Source organism: Dromiciops gliroides, chromosome 3, assembly GCF_019393635.1.
Source record: "Dromiciops gliroides isolate mDroGli1 chromosome 3, mDroGli1.pri, whole genome shotgun sequence".
NCBI lineage: Eukaryota > Metazoa > Chordata > Mammalia > Microbiotheria > Microbiotheriidae > Dromiciops > Dromiciops gliroides.
In genome coordinates this window covers 145,286,520-145,296,211 of record NC_057863.1, presented here as the reverse complement: position 1 = coordinate 145,296,211, position 9,692 = coordinate 145,286,520, and positions in this window count along the sequence as shown.

The window sequence follows — 9,692 nt, the reverse complement described above, 5'->3', positions numbered from 1 at the left end:
TGGACAAACTTCTCTGTGAGAAAACGTATAGAATTTCTAAATTATACATTGAGTAGAAGGGGTATAGAAAAGGATTTTTAATAATCAATTTTCAAATAACATATTTCTCTATGAGATTAATACATATGAACCACCTTGTAAAAATTAAAATTCTATATAAAGTATGATAATTATACATTATAAAATATTATTATATGACTGTATTATTTATTATATTATACTTATATATTGCATTGTAATATTTTATATTAAATTCTATATAAGTTATTATAATTAGATGTTTTGTCTATAGTTAGGATGCTAAATTAAATGAATTTTTAAAAATTGATTCCTAAACGTTATTGAAATATAGATTATGGGGGCAGCTAGGTGGTGCAGTGGATAGAGCACCATCCCTAGATTCAGGAGGACTTGAGTTCAAATCTGGCCTCAGACCCTTGACACTTACTAGCTGTGTGACCCTGGGCAAGTCACTTAACCCCAATTGCCTCACCAAAAAAAAAAATAATTGTAAAGAAATATAGATTATGTATTTAGCTAGATATTGAAATGAAGCAGAGCCACCAAAGTATAGGGAGGACAAATAAGAAAATAAAGTTGAAGAAAGTAACATATAATTGGGTAAAGATCATAAGATTATGAAGTGAAAGATCTTCAAGTGAATAATGGAGGGGAAACTTACAAAATAATGAGGTACTATCATAGACTTGGTGTAGGAGAAACAAAATTAATGGAAAAATGATTTCAATACATCTATTATGGCATGTCTTTAGAACAATGAGCCTTTAGGCAAACAAAAATGAAGACATCTGATATGCATGTACAATGTTATTAATCTGAATTAGTATTGGACAGAACTGAGAAATAAAGACAATATTAATTAGAAAGAGGAATCAGAATATTTAAATTATCAAGATGTGTAGAGTGTAAATGAATGAAAGAAGGATCAAAATTGTTGACTGTGTGACAGACACTATGGTGTAGTACTAGAAAAAATGAGATGATGATGATGATGATGATGACGACAGTAATAGTAATGGTAGTAACAGGATTAGTAGTATTAGAACTAACAGGAGGGGTGGCAGCAGTGTTGTTGTTCATATTTCATTTTTGAAGGGGACCAATGGCTTCATGGGTGATATCTTGATGGATTTAAGTGAGGCAGAATCACACAGTCATCAGTCTCACTCTCTCTTTAATGGTTATCAAAGTCTAGTGGCAAAGCAAAAGTCAAGATGACTGCAATGGCCTGGGATGTAGTGGAAGTTGGCATCTTCCAAATCTAACCAAGTTCTAAGTGTCCCACTATACCTGCTTTAGTTTCTTTCATGGATATTGGAAGACATTGTTCTCATTCTGCTTCAGGAAGTCTTCATAAGCTTGGGCCAGATATCCCCCTAACTCAATGAAGAGTTTGAGGTCTGTTGGTTATCCTCACTGTGGCTTGGCCTATCTGCTGAGATGGTTTTTACCTAAGTATGACTATTGCACATGCAACAACTTCTTGGAGTCACAGGTGAGAGTTGGGTGAGAAGTTGACACCAAATGTGGATGAGCAACCCTGAAAAGGACTTCTCAAGCCCTCATACCAGAGGGGATAGTCCTTCATGAATAATCCATATACCCCAGTAGCAGCAGTAGTAATAGCAGGAACAGCAGTAGGTAGAATTTATATAGCACCTACTATGTGCCAGGCACTTTTAAAATATCTTATTTGATATTCACAATTCTGGGAAGTGCTATCATTATTCCCAATTAACAGTTGAACAAATTGAGATTAGCCAAAGATTACATAGCTAGTTAATGTTTGAGGATAAATTTGAATTCAGGTCTTCCTCAGGTCTAGTACTCTATGCATTGTGCTACTTAGATGCATCAGATAACTGAAACAGTTTCTTCTGTCAAGTAGCTAATCCTCTAATTGTCAGAAGTAACACATAAAGAAAAAGTTCTTCTGTAAATCAGATGGAATGGCCTGGGAATCCTAAGGGTAGATGACAAGGTTGAAAGTTCCATTAAAGTATATCAGTTGACCAGATGATAGTTTGGGGGGACTTCAAAGCATAGCTCAGGGCAAATGGTAAGGCCTAGAAGATGTTAGGGACAGTTGAAGGGCAAATGGTAAAGCCTGATGGTTCTCCATGTCTTTGAAAAGAATGGAGTAATTGATTTCTATTTCATACAACCCCTATAGAGGTAAGTGGGGGGGGAGGGGCGGGTAGCATTTTCCCAAAATTTGGCAGGGCCTTTTGATTTGACGTGTGTGTGTGTGTGTGTGTGTGTGTGTCTGTTTAAGGGGGGAAGGGTTGTTTTTCAGAACCCAAACCCATTTTGATGGGTTTTGGGACATCTTTAGCTTGGTAGAGGTGGATAGCAGAAATGACAAAGGAATTGAGTACACTTGATTATAACAGATTTTTGACACTTAGAAATTGGAATTAGGAAACTGTTTAGATCACCAAATGTCCAAAAAGGAACAATATCAATAATTGGGGTGAGGGTATGGAATGTGGCTAGGACCTAGTTTTTCATTTGTAATGAATTAATTATAAATTTCTCATGTGCATAGCCTGTAATTCTATAAGATAGAAATATTATCATGATATTTTATTAATATTGCACATAGAAGGAATCAGTGTTTTCCCCCAATGAATAGGCTATTGAGAATAGTAGCACTAGCATCTAATTTAATTAAGACATGAATACCCACATAAACTCTCTATTTCAACATTAGGCAATGGCTATAATAGCCCTTAGGACTTAATAACATATAAATACCATTATTTTGATGTGTGTTATAGGCTTATTTTACATTGCTCATAATTATAAATACTTGAATTTCTATTAGAATGAAGCAAAAATAATTTTGAATCACCTGACTAGCTGGCACCATAGATAGTGCTCTGGGCTTAGAGTCAGGAAGACCTGAGCTTAAATTTGGCCTCAGACATTTATTTGATGTGTGACTATGGGCAAGTCACTTAATCCCTATTTGTTTCAGTTTTCTCATCTACAAAATGTAGATAATAATAACATCTATTTTCCAGGATTAATATATCAAATGATATAATAATTGTAAAGTGCTTAGCAGAGTGTCTGGCACATAACAAGTACAAATAAATGTTTGATGAAGAGGAGGAGGAGGAGGATGAAGATGGTGATGGTGATGGTGATATGAATACCAACCTCCAAGAGATTGTCAGGATCAAATGTGCTAATATTTATAATATTTGCAAACCTCTTAATCCAGTGCCTGGAACATACCTGATGCTCAGCAAATACAAAACCATCATAATGACACCAGAAAGAAAGAAAAATTAAAAATTGTGAAGGCATGGAGATTATGCTATGTAAAGATCCATTGCAGATATTGGGTAAGGTTATTTTTCTTATTGAAGAGAATACTTAGATACCTTACATGACATGTAATTAAAATAAGATGGAAGATATATGTAGCTTAAAAATTAAATGGACATATTTTATAACAACTAAAATGATCTTCCTCCTCAAATTGTCACTATTTGCCAGGATACCTTAATAGCCAGGAAAATTATTCACTCATACATGAGATGCAATATTCCAAAGCTTATAAAAAGGCTACTTATTCTTCCTCTTTGCATGATATAAAGAACCTTTCCACATAATCCAATATTATCAATTTAGATTCATTACTAGTCAATGTTACAAGACTAAAAATTCACTGAATAGCAAAATTGATGATCAGCTCACCATTCCTATTTCTATCTGAACAATTGAATCAGTGCCTCCTCCCTTCATCCCATTGAGTATTTAATCTTATGGTCATCCACTTATGGTCACAAGAAATCTAAACTGAAAGTAGGATTTTTTTATCTATCATCCATCATCTTTTCTGGGTGACCTGTGAAGAATCTCTCTGGAGAGCAAGTAATTTACAATACACACTGGGAAACCTGACAATCTGCATGACTCTTTATGGTATCTTTAGATTAAAAAAGAAAGCAACTCTGCAGAGTATTCCTTTAACTTGCTTGCTGGATAACCCAAGATTTTTTAACTCCTAGAGAGTATTATGGTACACAATTCTCCCTAGGTAGCACTGAAGAATTGAAGATGCCTGAAACGACTTTTATCATCAGCAAACAATGTTACTTTTTGCTTTTGTCTAATTATCCATCTGTGCTGCTATTCTAACAAAAGAGAATATTAAACTTCTCTCTCTCTCTCTCTCTCTCTCTCTCTCTCTCTCTCTCTCTCTCTATCTCTCTCTCTCCAAGAAAATTAGATTTCATCCCTGGGCCTACCCTTGGACTGAATCAGCCAACTCTTTAGCCATATCCTTGAATGTGTAGGATTCTTCTTGGCCTTTCCCTTTTCAGTTGTGCTTAACATTTGTTCCTTTCTTACTAGAATCTAAACTCCTCGAAGATATGGTAAAAATTGTTAGAAAAGAGCTCAGAGACTTTAAATGAAGAGTTTTGCTTTGTTTTTGTTTTTTTTTTTCCTTCTGTTATTATATACACCATCTATAACATGTACTCTCTGCAGAGGCCCCACCCTCTGCAGGCTATTGTCAAAGTGTCAGTTTATAAGGGACCACCCCTCTGACAAAACTTTTCTCTCTCCCTTTTCTATATTGTTATTAACATATTGTTTGATAGAATAGGGTATTATATTCTGTTATTTTTGGCTGTTTCATTGAGCAAACACATATGGGTTTTCTGAAGAAACAAAGGGGGGGTGGGATGGGGTAAAAATTATTTGTGGTAAGATTAATATTGCAGTTTTTAACTTACTCATTTGGGTGGGGCTGCACCTGGCCCACCCTGAGGTTATATATGCTACTGAGTTCAGAAGGAGAATTCTCCATAGGAAGTTTTTGAAGGACCTTCCCTTTTGGGGGAGGAAAGATTGAATGCCCCCTGAAGGGAGGCGGAGGGTTCTTCTGGGACTCTAGGGGACCTCCGGAACGCTCTCTCTCAGTCTTGGCCCTTGAGGCAACACGCACAAGCTACTATAAACTGTCGGGGGTTTGGTGAGTTAATTATGCAAAACCCTAAATTCCTTTGAACTAGCTTAATTGGAAACTGTCTGGGTATTGAATAGGTTAAGCTTAGAGTTAAGAATATCCGTATTTCTATTTTCCTATTTCCTTATCTTTGATTTTTATTAGTTTCACATTTGTTGTTTAATTCCCAGGTAATAAAATCTGATCCTTTTGAGAACTAAAGCTTAGAGGCTCCTTTCTTATTGGCCTGGGAGAAATATCTAAAAAGGGCAGTTCATAGGGGAGGGTGAACCTAAAAATTCCCTCATATTTCTGGGACCCCAATATTAAGGCGAGTCTCCCAAATAATGCTCTGTATATCAAATTTTGGCCCACACAAAGAGAAAGACTAACTACAATGGCTTTATTTGTATCCGGAATATTTAGCATATTAAATGACATATTAAAGACTTAATAAATAATCTTATCTAGCTAGCTAGCTAAACTCTTAGCACATTAAGGCCACATGAGAGCTGCCTTTAAATGTCTCAAAGGCTGTCCTGTGGGGGATAAATAATTAGAATTTTTCTGGTTGGTTACAAAGTTAAAGGAAAACAGATTTTGCTTGACATGAAAAAAAGTTATTCTTTTATTTAAACTCAAGAAAATGAGTGGTTAGTAGAGTCCAAATAAATAGAGATAGATGATCAATGAATTGTCTAGGACGTTGTGGGGTTGGAAGATGGGGAAGATTGAGTTCCTGCTTCTGGTATCAATTTCACCAAATGAAAACAGATGTCTCTTCTTCCTCTAAGTGGCTGTGATCAACATGATTTTGTTCTATCCCAACTTTATATCAACATACATGATGAATGAATTGGGGTTATTTCTATTTATTTATTTATTTTAAAATTTTATTTTATTATTTTCCAGTTACATATTACATATAAGGATAGTTTTCAACATTTGTTTACACTGAATTCTTAGTTGCAAATTTTTCTTTTCTCCGTCTCCCTCCTTCCCTCTTCTCTAAGATGGAAAGCAGTCTGATATAATGTGATGTCTAAAATCTAAATTGTGGTCTCCTTAAATTAGAAGCTTCAGCACCAGTCTTTGGGCATTAAACATTTATTAAAGCATACAGGTGTTCAGAAAGTTAAGAAAAAGCCTATTTCGCATAGAGTTCCAGCTTGGTTGGGTTCTTCCTCAAGCCCTCCTCCAGGAGCCTGCTTTAATCAGGAACTCTCTAGCAAGCTGATTGTGGAAGCTTTTTATAGGTCTGGAACAGAGGCGGTCCTTAAACACTGCTTCAAGCTGATTGGTTGGTGTCATCCAAATCCATTGGTTTTGAATGTGTTCTCAAGTTGAGTTCACAGTCTGGCTTCTGAGAACAATACCTTCTTAAGGGATAGTCAGGTGTGATTACAATCCAATTAACTTGAAGTAGGCTTAATCAGCAATCAATCACTCTCACTTGATTCAATCAGTATAGATTACTCTCCAGGTGGGTCTTTGAGTATCTGCTAAATCCCATTATTTCATCACAATAGTTTGTATATGTCCAGTCACATCAAACATATTTCTACATTAGTCATCTTGTGAAAGAAGAATAAGAGCACAAAGGAAAAGCCTCAAACAAGAAGAAAAAAAAAAACAGTCCAAAAGTAAAAACAGTATGATTCAATCTGCACTCATAATTCACAGTTCTTTTTTCTGCATGTTGAGAATATTTTCTATCATGAGTTCTTTGAAACTGTTTTGTATTGTTGCACTGCTGAGAAGAGACAAGTCTATCCCCATTGTTCATCACACAATGTTGCTGTTACTGTGTACAATGTTCTCCTGGTTTTCTCCTCTCAGTCAGCATCAGTTCATGTAAGTCCTTCCAGGTTTCTCTAAACTCCTGCTCATTGTTTCTTACATCATAGTAGTATTCCATTACATTCATATACCACAACTTTTTTAGCCATTCTCCTGTTGATGGGCATTCGAATTGGGGAAATTTTTATTAAATGCTTACAATATGACAAAAACTATGTGCATTGGACATCAATGTGGTTGGTAAGAAGAGGGTTAGGAAATGAAGGTGTAATATAGGTATCTAAAAATGAGACACTAAACATGACAAATACAATTAAATTTATTTTTTATAGCATTGAACCTCATCCATTTACTCACATGCCCCTGAGTAAGTCACTTCACCTCTCCCTCTCTGTTTCCCTTTCTGTAAATTAAGAATTACAGCATCTACCTCCCAGTCTTACTGAGAGGATAAAATGAGATAAAAGTTTAAAGAAGTTTTCATACTCTAAAAATGCTATATAAGTGGTAATTGATTGTTGTTATTATTGTTGTTGTTATAGCAATTTTACATTATTCTGACAACATAAAGGGAAATTGGTTGCTAAAGAGTAAATGTATAGAATGTTGGGATGAAGTTAATACTGCTTTTTCTAGAATTCGTGATAGATGAAGGAAAAGATAATGCAAAGATTTTTAATAATATTTGTATTGTGTACTTCCATAAAGAATGAATCCTAGTTTTGTACTAGGAGAAAAAGTTTATAAATAATCTCTGATGAAAATAGTTAAATAATGTGGCCCCGTAGGGGCAGCTAGGTGGTGCAGTGGATAAAATACCAGCCCTGGATTCAGGGCTCAGAAACTTGACACTTACTAGCTGTGTGACCCTGGGAAAGTTACTTAACCTTCATTGCTTTGCCAAAAAAAAATATGGCCTCAGGACCTGTTATGAAATATCTAAAATTATGAAACTAAGGGGAAAGTACACATATGAACAACCATTCTGAACAATATAATGTTTCTAAAAACACTGTTTTCTTTGTGGACATTAATCCCTTAATTCTGTCATGACAAAGTAGAAGGATTCCTCCATTAGTAACATAACATATATTAAGTGTTTTGCAAGGTACATAATTAAGATAAAATGATTCCATTATTTAGGGAATTATAAATCCAAAATTTTGCGTACTTTCTCATATTTAATGTTGCTTCATCAAGATAAAAATTTTATAACTATCTCATAGTGCTAGACTGATCCATCAATCAGTTGGAAATTTGTCCAGATCATTGTTCCTTTCTTGGATTTGATTTTATTAGATTTGATTTGTGGAAACACACATTAAGTGGTTACAAAGAGGTTTTATTTAAACAAAAAGGAGTGAATTTAGTAAATAAGCAATTGTTTCATTCGATTTAAGGAATTTCATTTTCAAATTAATTTCTTGGGGTTAACACAAATCATGTCCTAAATTATCATATCCTTGTTCTGTATTTTTTCTTTATTGTGCATGAAAATATTGAAAACATTTTAATAACTTAGGTAATCAAAATTAAAATAGAAATTTAAGGTAATTATTTTAATTTCATGTTATTTTATTCAAATAAAGTTTGGAATGACACATTAATTAGGTGAAGTCAACCTTGAAATAGATAACAAAATGTTTAAAAAAATCAAAGTTATGGAAGTACAATTTATAAATCAACTAATTTATTGATTTCTTGGGTGTATTTATATATATATATATAGTTCCTCAAATCTGTGTGGGGGGGGGGAAGTGTGGTGATTAAAATTATATGTGATTGCCCTATTACTGTCCCAAGTTTAGCAAAAATTAGCTGGGGTTTACCAAATATTTGTTACTTAGAAATTAGAAGTGAATGCACCAGTTTGGGGCATTAAGCATTTATTAAAACATATTAAATATTAGTAAAGAGATAGAGAGCACATTGTTCAGAAAGGAGAGATAGTGGGATCCATAGTAGGTTGTATATGTTCCCTCCAAGTTTCAGGCCCAAGAGGTGTGCATGACTGTGTAAATTTCCTGCTGGCCACAAGAGAGCCTGACCTTCCACATTGCTCAAACCTAATTGGATAGCATCATTCAAATCTATTGTTTTACTGGATTTGAGGGTGGTTCGGTGCAATGCGTGCTGATGTCAGAGTACAGAACCCTCTGAGGGGAAGAAGCCTTCAGGTAGGTGTAGTTTTAATCCCTCTTCACAGTCCAAAATCCAACCACATTTCCTTTGAAATTCTTCTGACTCTGGGCTGGCCTTAAGAATGGTCTGGCCAGGCTCTCTGAGTCTTACAGAACCCCAATATTTTCTCATAATAGTATGCATTAGTTTGTATATATCCACACATGTATAAGCATACATATGTTTATGTGTATACATATTTATAATTACTGATTATATGTGTGTCTATTTTTAAGATAATTGGGCAGAAGTATAACTATGGGGGCAGCTAGGAGGCACAGTGGATAGAGCACCTGCCCTGGAGTCAGGAGGACCTGAATTCAAATCTGGCCTCAGACACTTAACACTTACTAGCTGTGTGACCCTGGGCAAGTCACTTGACTCCAATTGCCTCACCAAAAAAAAGAAGAAGAAGAAGAAGAAGAAGAAGAAGAAGAAGAAGAAGAAGAAGAAGAAGAAGAAGAAGAAGAAGAAGAAGAAGAAGAAGTATAACTATGGGGACTATTTAAATGCTTATTGGCCTCAAAATTTGAGCATGTCACTTTTGATCAATGTCCTTCTTTACCTTGTTGACCATGAAAATCTACCTTAAGTGAAATAAAATATTTACATCTACAGAGCAAATATGGTGCTGTTTGATTCCATATATTTCCTAATACTCTCTGAACTTATACTCATATTGGCTAGCTTAGTTATCAATACCAACACATTCCCCAGAGACTCT